The 15886-nt window shown below is 39.1% G+C and overlaps 1 long non-coding RNA gene across 1 annotated transcript in view; it reads left to right on the top strand.

The window, feature by feature from the left end:
- Window positions 1-15886, top strand: part of LOC147005804 (uncharacterized) — a 107803-nt gene that overhangs the window by 90960 nt on the left and 957 nt on the right. The window lies entirely within an intron of this gene.

Consider the following 15886-nt stretch of genomic DNA (forward strand, 5'->3'; position numbering starts at 1 on the left):
ATAGCACATGCAAATGCAGTGGCCTCCATCTGGTCAGGCTGACCTATTTTGAATAGCTGTGATCCCCTTTAACACTGGGGATATTGCAATACTTCAGAGTGCGAGGCAGCTTAGGCTTATGCTATGGAAACAATCAGAGCTGTGAAAGACATTAACTTTACTATGAATTTAGAAAGAAACTGCTCTGAAGCGACTGTGAAACAATCTAATATTCTTATCCCCCGCTGTTTGTCTTCCAGGTAAGCTCTGGTGCTAATTGTAAACTTGGCCAAGGCTCCTGTGCCAGGTAAAGTGAAAATACACATGCATCTTCTACCCAGAACTCAACGCTGTACTCTTGGGGACCACTCAGTCCCTGTGGCAATTACTAAGCACATTATTAAATCAGTAAACTGGGGGGGGGGGAGGTAAAGCAACCAACACACTGAAGTGGATTTTAAAAGCCTGCTTCTCAGGGAAGCCTGTGAAGGTGTTAGTAAAAGGAGGTTGCATGAGGGAGAGGGAGAAAGGCCTAACACCTTTTATTAAATCTTAAACGCCTTCACCTTTAACAACCTAACAGTAAAGCTGCCTGTTATCGAATTGACTTGTTATTAGGCTATGGGTTTTACTGAGTAAAAAATACTAAGTAAAATTGTAAAATCAGCAAAGCCATTTTTGGTCTGAGCCTATTACTTCCTAATGAAGTCCAGTGATTTTACCTGCACTTATTCTGGTAGCACTAATTCTTGGGCCATTTTCTTTTTTCTTTATAGAGCTGAGGAACATTTATTTTTCTTTTTTTAAATGTTAATTTTTTATTATATATTTACATTTCAAATGCTATCGCCTTTCCTAGTTTCCTCTCCGAAAGTCCCCTATACCCTCCCCCCATCCTGCTCCCCAACCCACCCCCTCCTGCTTCCTGGCCCTGGCATTCTCCTGTACTGGGGCATATAATCTTCCTCAAGACCAAGGGCCTCTCCTCCCATTGACGGCCAACTAGGCCATCCTCTGCTCCATATGCAGCTAGAGACACGAGCTCTGGGGGGTACTGGTTAGTTATACTGTTGTTCCTCCTATAGGGTTGCAGACCCCTTCAGCTCCTTGAGTACTTTCTCTAGCTCCTTCATTAGTGGCCCTGTGTTCCATCCAAAAGATGACTGTGAGTATCCACTTCTGTATTTGCCAGGCACTGGCATAGCCTCACAAGAAATAGATATATCAGGGTCCTGTCAGAAAAATCTTGCTGGCATATGCAATGGTGTCTGGGTTTGGGGGTTATTTATGGAATGGATCACGGGGTGGGGGGGGGCAGTCTCTAGATGGTTTTTCCTTCCTTCTCAGCTTCAAACCTTGTCCGTCATTCCTTCCATGGGTATTTTGTTCCCCATTCTAAGAAGGGGGGAAGTATCCACACTTTGATCTTCCTTCTTCTCAAGTTTCATGTGTTTTGAAAATTGTATCTTGGGTATTCTAAGTTTCTGGGCTAATATCCACTTATCAGTGAGTACATATCATGTGTGTTCTTTTGTGATTAGGTTACCGTACTGAGGATGATATCCTCCAGATGCATCCATTTGCCTAAGAATTTCATGATTTCACTGTTTTTAATAGCTGAGTAGTACGCCATTGTGTAAATGTACCACATTTTCTGTATCCATTACTCTGTTGAGGGACATCTGGGTTCTTTCCAGCTTCTGGCTATTATAAATAAGGCTTCTATGAACATAGTGGAGCATGTATCCTTATTACCAGTTGGAATATATTCTGGGTATATGCCCAGGAGAAGTATTGCTGGATTCTCTGGTAGTACTGTCCAACTTTCTGAGGAACAGAAAGACTGATTTCCAGAGTGGTTGTGCCAGCTTGCAATCCCACCAACAATGGAGGAGTGTTCCTTTTTCTCCATATCCTCCCCAGCATCTGCTGTCACCTGAATTTTTGATCTTAGCCATTCTGACTGGTGTGAGGTGGAATCTCAGGGTTGTTTTGATTTGCATTTCCCTGATGATTAAGGATGTTGAACATTTTTTTCAGGTGCTTCTCAGCCATTTGGTATTCCTCAGTTGAGAATTCTTTGTTTAGCTCTGTACCCCATTTTTAGTAGGGTTATTTGATTTTCTGGAGTCCATCTTCTTGAGTTCTTCATATATATTGGATATTTGTCTCCTATCAGATTTAGGATTGGTAAAGATCCTTTCCTAATCTGTTGGTGGCCTTTTTGTCTTATTGACGGTATCTTTTACCTTACAGAAACTTTGCAATTTCATGAGGTCCCATTTGTCGATTCTCGATCTTACAGCATAAGCCATTGCTGTTCTATTCAGGAATTTTTTTTCCCCTTGTGCCCATATCTTTGAGGCTTTTCCCCACGTTCTCCTCTATAAGTTTCTTGGGCCTTTTTCTTAAGGTTGAAGACTCTACACAGTTAAAAAAAAACAAATATGTTTCAATGTATGATTACTGGGTTCATTAAATAGACACTCATGCAATACATACTGAGCTGTGCTGGGTAACTAGTTTACATAAAACAAACCAGTCTCATACAGCTTTGATGTATGTAGTAGAAAGTGCACCACCTCTTTCTGGAAGAGTTACAAGAGCAGAGTGGAAATCTATTCTGTCCATTTTTATTACAAAGCTAGCAGGGGACTGAGAGAACACTTCGTGACATTTTTGGTTCTTACTGAAATGAATTAAAGTTTAATTAAAAGCTGCTTGATCTCCCCTAGTACCTTTGTATACTTTATAGGAAAAGTAGAGTCCCAAGGGTAGCTACCTACAGCAAATGTTTCTGAAAGCCTGAAATTACTTAAATTCTAAGTTAGAAAACCACAAATATTGTTCCAAAGCACACAGGCAATATATAGTTCTCTATCAATGCACGATTTTAGTTTTGGGAGTGAGTGGGGCTGAACTTAATAACCTGGGACTAAAGTTCAAGCAAAGGACCAACAGGGGTAGTGTCGGGAGTGAGGAAGCCTTTTGTGAATGCATAAGAGCAGAAGAAGTCCTGAGTGAATATGGATTGTAGACATGGGCATGGCTATGTCGAAGACACCAATGCTTTAGACCTGTGAGAATGACAAAGCCTTCCCTTCGGAATCATGCTCAGAATTGGCAAAGTGTTCTTTTGGTCTGTGTGGGCATGATGATAGCGTGTGAATGATCAACTGCAGCTTCCTCCTTGTGGATGACTACAGAATGCACCCCTATAAAGACTTCTCACCATGACTAGCTAACTTCCCTCTGTGCAGTACATAATAAACAAGCTGAGTTTACAGGCTGATGCATCGTTTATACTACTCCATTATGGGGAGCACAGGCTGCCTGATGCCAGCTTTTCTGTAGGTGTGTCTGTCAACTTTTTATTCATTTATTCCTAAGGGACAGATAGCAGTAGAACAGATAGAACATAGTGCCAGTTCAAGCAAATATTAAGGTCCCAATGATCCCAGCCGTATCACAGTGAATAACAGAAAACGACTCCCTTATAAGATTTATCCACACAGGGCACAGGAAAATAATGAGTGCCAATGAATATGTTCTACAGTAGCAGAGTGATACACACTGAGATCAGAAAGAAAGCAGAGGAAGGTGGAGGTGAAAGAGGTACCTAGTATACTAGATAAAGCACTGGGATTTTGGAAGCACTGGGGTTTAGGTCCTATCTACTGTGCTGGAATGAGCTACACAAAAATCTATAGGAACAATGTATAAGACAGAGGAAGGAGCGTGAGCATAGCCAGAGATCCAATAGGGCAGACCAAATCACAGAGAGACAAAGGACAGAACGACCTGCAATAGCACACGCCCACTCCATGTTGAGCCATCTATTGTGAGCTCTGACTAGAAGGAAATGACTCAGTTACTTAAACAGAATTACCTCAGAAATACCTCAGAGCAGGCACACTGATCAAACATTGAAAATATAGGTAAATACCCTTGACCTTAGTTAAAACTGAGCTGAGAAAGCCCTGTCAAGTTCTATGAAGAGACATGGAGGCCCAGAATTAGGAGGAGTCTGCCATGTTTGAGGTGGGGAAGCATGTGTTTTTAGAGGCAGGGGTCAGGTTGTTATTTTCTGTAAGATGAAGATGGAGAGGGACTGTTTCTTGACTTAGTTGCTTTTGTGATAATATGCTGCAAGACTGGATTAATGTGCCATCAACAGAAGTACTGAGTACTTTAGATAAGGTACTTACAACAGTCTAATGTCACCGGGACATTAATGTAAGGTTTGAAAACATACTGTTTGCAGATAGAATTAAATCACATGCACACACACACACACACACACACACACTCACACACACGGGGAGAGAGAAGGGGAAGGGGGAGGGAGAGGGGGTGGGAGGGGGAGAGGGAGAGGGAGGCATAGGAAGTGGTTCAACACAGTCCACCCTGTTCTGGTTTGAAACAGACATGTGCAAATAACCAGTTCTCTAAGTATATCATGCTACCTTGGGTTCCTAATAAATGGATGCTTCAACATTATTTATTTGACATTCCTAACTCTAACCTAGTATCAAGATCTTTTGGACGGCTGTAGTTGTTCCAGGGTTTGGTAACTCTATGAAGTAATTTTAACCCAGGGTTGTGCTCTCTATGATCTGCACGATCGTTGTTATGGTTAAAGATCAGATTGAACATTTGTTTTTTTGTTTTGTTTTATTTTGTTTTGTTTGTGAGTTCTACTCAATTTCTACACAATATCCTGTCTACCTTCACAATCCGACTCTCCGACTTTTCTTTGGGTGTACTGTCTCCTTCTTGGGTGAACACTTCTCTGCTCCTTTTATTTCTGTCTTAATTCTGTCTACACTGTCTCCTCCAGGGTATTCATCAGACAGGTGTACCTCTTGGACGTATCAGAAATAGAACAGAGAGGTTTTCTACATATCACCAATCTTTGGGACCAGACCTGCTTTTTCTTGGTTTCTTCTCCCCTCTGTGGTTCTAAATCTCTTATGTTTTTCAGTTTGGAGACAATGCTCAGCCCATCTTGCGGCTCTGGTATTCTTCAACCTATCTGCTTGGCTCCCAGTCCACTTCTCCTTTTTTTTTTTATTTTTTTTTTCTGGGCGCACAACTAGACTACATTGTCCAGACTCCTCTTTACCTAGTTGTGGCTCTGTTACTATTCAGTAGAATATGCCACATACAATTTCTCATGAGCTTTCTTCTGTTTCTTTCTTTCACTACATATCTACCTAATGGATAGGATTTTAATGAACTAGAATACGATGTCAGAGACAAACACACCTACATTGTTCCATCCAAAGAATTTTCATTGAATGGAATGTGAATTAGAACTAATGTTTTATAATGCCACAATGCAAAGATTGCTTGTTGTCAGTCTCACAACAATTATGTATTAGGTACCATTCTTTGACAGGAGAAATTTGATGCAAGAGATCTTAAGTCTCTTGCTTCTTTGGATCATTCAGCAATGAACCAGTTTTCACAAATAGGACCCAAAACTGTCACCCTCATAGGATAGCTAACCTTTGAGTCATAAAATGTGGTTTGAAACATCATACCCTAAATGAGCAAACAGGAGTGACAATGGGGAGCATATTTGTCTCAGGCCCTCTGCATGGCTTCCTTTGAATACTTTTTAGTTTATGATAAGATTGGTTAGAGAGTTTTATTGGGGTTATTACAATAAGGGGTTTAACATCAGATGATATGAGCCTTAGAATAAGGAAACAACAGAAAGAGATGGTAGAGGTTTTGCCAAGAGATTATTGGAGGTAGCAGCAAGTAGTTGGATCAAATGTCTGCCTTCCAGGCTGTCAAAGTTGGTAGAACAGGTTCATTGGTCACTTTTGCCGTAGCTCCCTAAGGCATAGTGGTACAAAGAACTGAAAGATGTGGAGAAGTGTTGTGTACACAGACAGGCTGGGAAAAGAGATTAAAATGGAAGCTTCATTGAGCCCTTGGGACTAGCAGTGCCCTGAGGTTTGTGGGCACATACCCAGATGCTACTCAAGCAGGGAGTTTTATCCCCATGGAATAAACCAGCTGCTGTTTTATTTCCTTGTTGACTTTTGTGCTGCACCTGGGGAGTCTTGGTAACTGTCAACAAAGATTTAGAAGACTAATAAAGGGCTAGGCGCCCATGTGGTTGATCCTGCCTGTCTGAAAAGATAAAGTATCTGTGATTGGATAGCTTGAATGAGGGACTCCAGCAGAGTCCAGAATCAGGGGGTGGGATTAGTAAAAAAGGGAATTTGAATGCTGATTTTCTCCCCCACTCTGTGTTTAGAACCCGGGGTTTTGATGGTAGTAGATATTTGGGTGAGTCTTCATTTCTAAAGGCTGATGGAGGACCTCACAGGGACCTAAGTTGATGCCTAGATCACAATCCCTACATTTCCCCCATCCAAACCTATAGCAATGATTAACTGATACAGAGTCAAAATGACACCTCCTTTGCCTTGAGGTGTGCACCACAGGGGTGACATTGTGATTAATGATTTATAGTGTTGTGTCTTTTCTGGATGAGAACAAGTTTAGATTTTACCTGGGCACACATATTCACATGACTCTTGCCCTACACTTCCTATTTTTCTTCCAATTAAATGTTCTTTTAAGTTCCCTTTCTCAATAAATCATGTGTTTCAGATTTTCCCTATCTTGGGCTCTAATTCTGGGGAATATCTTTCAGCTGACAGAAGGAAGGCATGACTTCGAAGCCTAAGAAATTTGAATTCAGGGAAGAATCCTCATCTCTGTCTTTGGGGAAAATGGCAGGTTTGGGAGGCTGGGAATATGTTGAGTATCCGGTATTATCTGCAGGGGAAATACGCAGGCTAAGGATAAGCATTAGTGCCTTAAGCTCTCATCTAATCAGGGCAGACATGGAGAAGATCAAGGTTCTCCAGTGCTAGAACCAGGACCAGCAAATCTAGTGCAGAAAGGATTGTGATTTTTTTTCTTTCTACCTAGGAGGTCTGAGCTCATGTCTGACTCACCTGATCTTTCATCTGTTTGTGGTAAGGCTTACGCAGTTATTAGTCATGAGAGTCTAAGGACGTTAATCTTCAGAGTAGAACCTTGGTTTTATTTTTTTTCTTTTTTTCCTGCAAAATAGCATGCAGCATGCACTGAAGAAATTGCAAGTATTTTACTATATGATTATCCTTGTAAATCACAGTAGGCAATGGGATTTTTTCCCTTATTTAGGTTGGCCTTCAATTTCTATATAAGACCCAACAAAGAAGGATACAAGCTAAAAGCTAAAAATTGGATAAATTGTGGGAAAGAGGGGTGAATGGGTGATATTACACACACACACACACACACACACACACACACATATATATATATATATGATAAATCATTAGAGTGTGGTGGTGCAAGCCCATAAATTTGAAGTTAGCTCAACTATCTAACACCCACCATAGAAAATCCCACCATAGAAAAACAAGCAAAAATGTAATAAGAAAAATGCCCCAAACCAATTGGGAAATCTAAGCAGTTGCTTGCATGATGACCTATGGCCCAGAGAGAGTTTTCTTTGCATGTTAGGTGCCAAGATAGGATGGAAGACTGTCTTGATAGAGAGTGAAAAAGGATAAAAGTGGAGGAGGGGCAAGGAGGAGAAGGATGAAAAGTAGAGGAGGAACAGGAAGAAAAGGAAGAGGAATGGGAGAAAGAATGAAAGAGAAATAGCACATTAAAGAACTGTAAACTAAGATTTTTCTGGAGTTGCCTAATGTTGATCTCAATAAGATGGAGAGTTTCTGCTGTGGACAGAAAGCTGTGCTGTTCAGTTAAAATTCTACCCAAAGTCTACTTTTGTAGTAGGTTTATTTCTACCTTGCTTGCAGACATTCCATACATATAATTTCCAGTGCCCAGTAAAGTTGGAAGTCTCCAAAGATAGAATAGAAAAAAAATCTCAGCCACCAAACTATGTTTTCCCTAGCTCCATGTCCTACTTTCTTTGTTCTTTTTAATTCATGTTAGTGTGGTCCAGATGCTGCTGTGTGACAAAAGCTTTTCCTAGGGAGATGCTGCACATACTAACTGCAGACTGAAGTATGGATACCATCAAAGTTCATCTTGGTGAATGACCACTTTTATTTGAGTTATTTATAGGAGTATGGTTAAGGGGTTAATTACAAGATCAGAAGACTAAAAAACAGTTACACCACCAAAGCCCACCTTAGCACGGGTAACAGCAAATAAATGCTTGGAAACCTGGAACATATTGCACCACCTGTAGGCAGGTCAATAGGTTGTAGAATGTCCTTTTCAAGTGACTCTGATCTAAAATTCTTCCAGGCAGCTCAGCTGATCTCTGCTTCTCTCGCTGGCAGGTGGTCTGGCCTGAGTCTTTTTTGTAACTCAGCCTTGTTCTTTTGCAAAGAACTCTCTGCTTTTATAGCTTACTCTGGCAGAAAGGGGCAACCAATGAGTCTGGTCAGTTTCAGGAACTTCCTGAAGCCATTTTGAGCTGATGGAGGAAGGAGCTCCTTGTTGGAGGAGCATCCTGAAGGATGGAATGTTTCTGTCTCAGAGGAAACTTACATAACAGATACAAATCTCTCAAGTTAAGAGCTCAGGTATAGCTGGAGCTATTGAGAATATATTCTTGGGAGAAACTAGGCATAGAGCACAGAAAAAAAAAATCCCCAGCAGAATTTCAACCTCAGCCAGGTGTCCAGGCAAACTTGGAAGCAAAGATTACAGTTTAGGCTTTGCAACAAATCCAAGGTAAAGAATCTGACCTTTCATTTTTCCCACACCACCCAGTCCACAAATAAAGACCACTTGAGCACTCTTTCAGACTGTGTGGATGTCTGAAACTGATTTTAATATACATCCAGTTTGTCCTGTTGCTTGTGGCTTGTGGCAAGACTGACCATCATTTCCAAGCTCCTATGACTAACCCCATGTAAAAGAATGTAGTAGAATGATTCCCTAAGTAAGGGTGAGAGAGATGAAAAGAGGACAGGGTTCTTGTTTCTTTAAGCCATACCCATGCCACCTCACTTCCTGTTAATAGGCACTATCTACTAAAAGTTTAACATCATCTCTCAGTAGTGTCATAAGCTCATGACCATGCCCTTAGGATATGGAGTTTGAAGAACAGTTCAGTTTCAAATCACAATAAAGATATAAAGGGTAAGAACTTTGAACACTCCAGGGGATCAAGAGTGCTTCTTCAAATAGAATCAAAGATGGATAATTAGCAGCAAGATACACAAAGACATCGAAAAGCTTATTGAAAAGGCAACTGGGACCCACAAAATGTGAACATGATGATAATATAGACATGTCTCATTAGCACTATCCCATGGGCCTAAAAATGCCTGGCCATGTCTACAAATGCAGAACCTCTCCTTTCTAGCTTATTGTAAGATGGTATAGGCATGGGGTTAGTCATAGGAGCTGGAAATTTTCATCCTGTATCTGACTCAGACAAACTTTGTGACCCTGGGTAAAATCAGTGTACATCTTTGCATCCTGTTTTTAGCTATAAAATAGCTTTAATGCTTGTGTGCTTTTAGACTAGAAATGGATGTTTTCTTCTGACTACATTGGCTTTTCATGTAGATATTTTCAAACCTTGAATGGGATGTGGTAGAATTTTCAATTTTATCTCATAATCTTGTAAGTTTTTCTTTATATTTCAAGTCAGATTGTTAGCCATTCAAATAAAGGACTGTTCTTTTCATTACTACATAAAGTTTCTTTTTATGTTGTTTGGCTTGAATTCAGTGTCATTGAATATTTAAATTATCATGTTAATATAGGGGATTTTTGGAGGGGAAACTAGGAAAGGGGATAACATTTGAAATGTAAATAAAGAAAATATTTTTAAAAAAAGACTAACTTACTTTTCTTTTTCCATTTCCTTAGTTTCAACCTTTTTGAGTCATTATATTTTAGGTGCAGCCATTGGAAAACATATTAGTATGTTGAAAATCTAGGCTGGTAATTTTCCTAGAGGAATGGTCAAAACTTTTATATTTATTTTGATTATTCTTTTATTTGAGTTTATTTTATGTTACATGTTTTCATTTTCTTTATTTAGCTCCCTCCACCTCCTCCTCCTCCTCCTCTTCCTCTTCCTCCTCTCTTTACTCTTCTTCCTCCTCTTCCTTTTGTCTTCCTGTATGGAAGTTTCAAATTTTAATGTTTACCTAAGCATATAAATTCTTAAAATTTATTTAATATATTTGGCTTCCTCCTAAGTAACTAAAAATCACACTACCCTGTATAAGTCACAGGACACTTCCTCTATCTGTATACTTAAATTGATACCAATATATTTGGATTCTATTTTCTTATGGAAGAAGATAGAATAGCTAACAGTAAATCAAATTTATCAATAGCAGTAAATAAATAGCCAACAATAAATCAAGCTCATTCATGCATTATCTCAATTCTGGATGAATGATTTTAATTTCTTCTTGCTATTTAACTATTGCTTTTAGGATATTTTTTTTCTGTCAGACTCTTTTCATTTAATGAAGTTCTGTCCGGATTACTATTGTGTTGCTTTCTTTAATTCATTTCAGTGTATTCATTCTGTCACTATGCCCAACATCCTTTCTCGATCTGTTTTGGTATTTGTTACTGAATAGTGTCTCTGGCTAGCTGTGTGTCAATGATTCTTATTATCTACCTTTATGTCTACCTATATTTAATTTATTCTTCCACTCCTTTGGAAGATCATTAGTACAAAAACATGTTTTATATGGGTATCTCAGCTTTCCCAATCTGAATTTATACTGGAGTTTCCCAGGTTAATCTACTAGCAGCTAAGACTCAGTCCAGGGTGAGAGATTTCTTTCTTTCTTTAGATTCCATGCTCTCTGATCTGGTTTTAAGTAAATAACTGTTAAGTCTTCAGCCAGGGGAGTATATGAGTACCCTGTAATGGCTAAGAGAACTTCAGTTGTGCTTTGGTGTCAACAATGAGTGAGTCTCTTCCTTCTCCTGCATACATGAAGTTTTCTTACCCTAGAAGAACCTGACAATTTGCATTTGCTTCTGTATCTGGAACTGACTCCACCAACTAGTCCCAGTTGATATATGGTGTCACATCCTTGTACTTCTTAAGAGCATTTTAATTTCTACTTTTGGATGAAATGCTGTTTTAAATCCTTCCCTTTAGGCATCATAATTTATATTTGATAGCTATGGGTATATTATAAAAATCACTCCTGCGGGTTTAACCCCACTGTCATGATTTCCACTCACATCTCTTTGGCTTGGCTAATCTGGATTTGCCACGGTTGAGAATTGTCCTTTACTCTTCAGGAAATGAAGTAGGGAGAATGAAACTTGAGTTTATTATTCTCCTTCTGTCAAGTCTTTATTTATGTCTCCAACAGCCAAACTCAAATTGAAGTTTTAGGTATCATTAATGAACACACACACAAGTCAGCCTCCTTGACACAGAATTGAGAGGAGGAGGTTGAAAGGATGTGACACAAAATATCCAGCACATCACCAAAAGCACATTGCAAGAAGTTAGTAAGTTACTGGGAGACACAGGCTATGTACAAAGTACCAGGAAGATACACATATTTTCAAAGCTGCAATGGTCTAAGGCATTTTTAGATACCCACTCTGTTGGAAACTACAAAAATTGTTCAGAATTGTATGGAGCAAAACAGATCCACATTTCCAGATGAGAAAAATCTCACCACCTTGGGAAATTTATCCTTTACTTGAAATATTGAACCCTATGAATAATTATACTTATAATAATTATTATTTTACTTAGAACTCATTGAGCTCAGCTTTCTTTTATATTGAAAATAACAAAAAATGAAAAATGGCCAAATAATTTCATTCACTAATTCCTACATTAAAAGTCATAAGAACTGCAGAATCCTAGCTCTGCCATGGCCCAGTTCTTGGCTAGATAGACTTCCTGGTCTTTGAGCAGTTTTACTTGCAGAAGAGGAAGTGGTTTAATGAACATTGAAAACTCAATATCTGGCTATAGATGAAATGAAAGACTTGCTAACTCAAACATATTCAACATTGAATGCCCATATCTCAAGCCCAAATTTTGGTTTCTTTACTTCTACTAAGAGAAAACTTTTATTTTCCTAATTTTTTTAATTCACATTACATCCCAATCACAGCCCCTCCCTCATCTCTTCCCAGCCCCACCCTTACAGATTCTACCCACCTATTATCCCCTGCCCTTGGGTACCACCCCACCCTGGGACATCCAGTCCCAGCAGGACTAAGCACCTCCTCTCCTATTGCGTCCAACCAGGCAGTCCAGGTAGGAGAAGGGGATCCACTGGCAGGCAACAGAGTCAGAGACAGCCCCTGCTGCAATTGTTAGGGGACCCACATGAAGATCAAGGTACACATCTACTACAAAATGTATAGAGGACTTAGGTTCTGCCCCTGCATACTCTTTGGTTGGTGGTTCAGTCTCTGTGAGCCCCCATGGGTCCAGGTTAATTGACTTGTAGGTCTTTTTGTGATGTCCTTGACCTTTCTGGCTCCCCCCATTCTCCCACCCAGTTCTCTCTCTCCATCCACTTCCAATGAATATTCTGTTTTCCCCTCTCAGTGAGAATCACACATCCTCCTTTGTTCCCTTCTTATTACAAAGTTTCTTTGGGTCTGTGGATTGTAGCATGGTTATCCTGCACTTTATGGCTAATGTCCAATTATAAGTGAGTACATACCATACATGTCTTTCTGGGTCTGGGTTACCTAATTCAGGATGATATTTTCTTGTTCCATCCATTTGTGTGCAAATTTCATGTCCTTGTTTTTAATAGCTGAATAGCATTCCATTGTGTATATGTACTACATTTTCTTTATCCATTTTTTTAGTTGATGAGCATCTAGGTTGTTTCTGATTTCTGACTATTACCAATAAAGCTGCTATGAACTTAGTTGAGCATGTGTACTTGTTGCATATTGGGGTGTCTTTTGAGTATATTCCCATAAATGGTATATCTGAGTCTTGAGGTAGAACTATTCCCAAATTTTCTGGGAAACTACCAAATTGATTTCCAGAGTAGTTGTATAAATTTGTACTCCCACCAGGAATGGAGGAGCGTTCTACTTGCTTCACACCCTCACCAGAATGTAAAGTTCCTTGAGTTTTTGATCTTAGCCATTCTGACAAGTATAAGATGGAATCTCAGAGTCATTTTGATCTGTATTTCCCTGATGACGAAGGACATTGAAGATTTTGTTAAGTGCTTCTTGGGCGTTAGAGATTTCCTTGTTGTGAGTTCTCTGTTTAGCTCTGTATCCATTCTGAATTGGATTTTTTGGTTTGTTGATATCTAATTTGTTGCATTTTTATATATTTGTATTAATAGAAATCTTGAGAAAGAATTTTATATTTTCTATCTTCTCTACTCAATTTCTTAAACCTATCATTTTCTTTTATACCTTGCAGGCAAAAGAGAGCTAGCTTTGATAGTTGGCCAAGGCAAACCATAACTTGATAGTGGAAAAAAATAATTTTTAAAAAGATAGAGAAGACTATATACTTAGATGTTCAGGGTATATGCCAATTCTTGGCTTCAGCTATTTAGTCCTTATCTAGAATGAGACATAATTTACCTACTTACATCTTGTATGAAAATGTCATTTTTAAGATCGGAGTTTGACAATGTATTGGTTCATAGTGTAGAATAAATTGGGGGCACTGGACCTAAGATTTTCAATGTGTTCCCTTGAGCCAAAGATGGGAAGCTATCTCCTATTTATAGTCAGAGATGCTTAATTGTTGCTTTTCAATCTAAATAGAAAGGCTCTGTTTATCAGTGCTTTTAATCATAATAGGCTGGTGAAAAACATGCAGCGCCTCTTCAGTGAAGGCAACTCAAAAAAGCATTTTGTCAGTAAATTATTTTTGCCATCAAGAAAACTGTGCACAACATTGAAATATTGCACAAGCAACAACTTGGCTTCTCCCTGTTATGGAGCCATGCCTTTTCACTATTTTTCCTTTTATTTTGTTTTTGAAAAGCATTAGAACTGATAAGGGCACTATGCCTCCCCTTAATATTTAGTCTTGTTTTATAAAGTGAAATTGGAGTTCCCTGTTCAGGGTCAACGCATAATTGTAAATTATCTTGGGAAACAGAACTTTTCTGTGAATGCCTTTTTTGGAAGAGATCATAACGGCCATTTATCTTCATTTAGAAATTCTCTTTTGTGAAATGTTTTTGAAACATGATGTACCAAATGTGCAATTTAATTTTCAAATCATGGGATTTGGGCATAATATAAGGCTCCAATTCTAATCCAAACAACAACAACAGCAGCAGCAACAATAAACAACAACATCTCAAACCCAACAGTAATTGAAAAAAAAAAGTTCCAGAAAGGTCTCCAGGGGAAAATGGAAGAATGAACAGAGATTTTTAAAAAAATCATATAAGCATTTCTACTCCAATATATGCCCACAGACTTTGTCATTCTTCACTCAAAGTGCAAGACTGTTTCCCTTCTCTTGAGCTTAGAAAATCTCCATGTATGTCTCCCTCATGCATGTCTCCATGGTAGACATGTTATGAGCAGTTATCTTGTGTGCCTTGTAGGCTAGTTCATACAAGGTACAAATGTCTACCTTTTCCTTCAGGATGTTCACCTTACAGCCTGGCTATCATGCTAGGAGAAGTCACAGCCATGTACAGATGCATGTGCAAATGTTCAGCTGACATCCTAGCTGATAGGTGACTTCCATATATGAACAGGACTTTAAATTATCCCATTGACAAGAAAGCTTGAGTAAGCTATCCCTGTTGGACTCTATCAAAACCGAAGCTTCATGAAGGAAATAAGGTTGTTAGTTTAAAGTCAGTTTATTAAATTATGCTTCCCATGGGGTTGTGAAAACAAATGTTAGGGGAAGTCACAAATGTGACCTATAATGACCAGAGACTAAGTCAAATGCAAAGATATAATGAGCCTGTGGTGTTTCTGGCCCTGTTCACCTGTGTTACACCTGTGATCTTTGTGTGTAACCATCTAACACTGCTGTATTTTCTTGGGAGATTGGCTCCCACGAATGGAACTATGGTTATTCAGCTTCCTACTCCTTCTCCCCTCCCACCCCCCATCTAGCTTCCAATGTCATGCCATGCTTTCCCTATCATGATGGAATCTATCCCTGTGGAATCATGAGCCAAAATAAAACCTTCCTTCCTTATATTGTTCCATCATTGTAACATCATCCCTGTAACAGAAAAGTAACTAATGAAGCACCTAACCACAAACTAGTCTAAGAAAATTGCAAATAATAACCTAAAATGTAAATAATTAAAAAAAAGTAAAAGTACGTCAGCACATGAACTGCAAGTCACTTTGCACCGAGACATTAACTCTTCTCATTGGAGTGCAAGCTTTTCTCCCATACTATGAGTTATCTCTTTTCCAATCTCCATAATTCAAACAAGTTAAGGAACTGTATCCTGCCAAATGAGAACCGTCTTACTGTAATCGACTATCTGCTATTATGCCCCAGTCAGAGGCCCCTCTCTGTATTTTGTGAGATGATTTGGGGATGGATAGGGCTTTCTGTGCCTAGCATGACCCGCCTGCCTAAGTTCATCTTTGTTTTCCATCAGAATTCTATACAAGTTCCATATATATTTCTTGCAGTCCTTTGAAGCTCCCTCAGGTAATGGCAGGAAAATACTGTTACTTCTTATGAGTACCTCCCAATGTTGCCTTTGGTTCCCTGGGCTATATTTTTATTTTTCTCTGCAATGCCTGCTCTCCTTAGACCACTCTCAGGCCACACCTTATCCATGTCCTGTTTCATTTCTGTAGTCAGATTTTTTTTTCTGAGAAAAAAATTTACATTGGCTTCTGTGTGTTTCCTTTAGCTCCTTCTCTTTTGTAATACAATCTAAAGGTGTTTTAGTCTTTTTAAAAGTTAGGC

This window comes from Mus caroli, unplaced genomic scaffold, assembly GCF_978045245.1.
Source record: "Mus caroli unplaced genomic scaffold, Mus_caroli_1 scaffold_2, whole genome shotgun sequence".
NCBI lineage: Eukaryota > Metazoa > Chordata > Mammalia > Rodentia > Muridae > Mus > Mus caroli.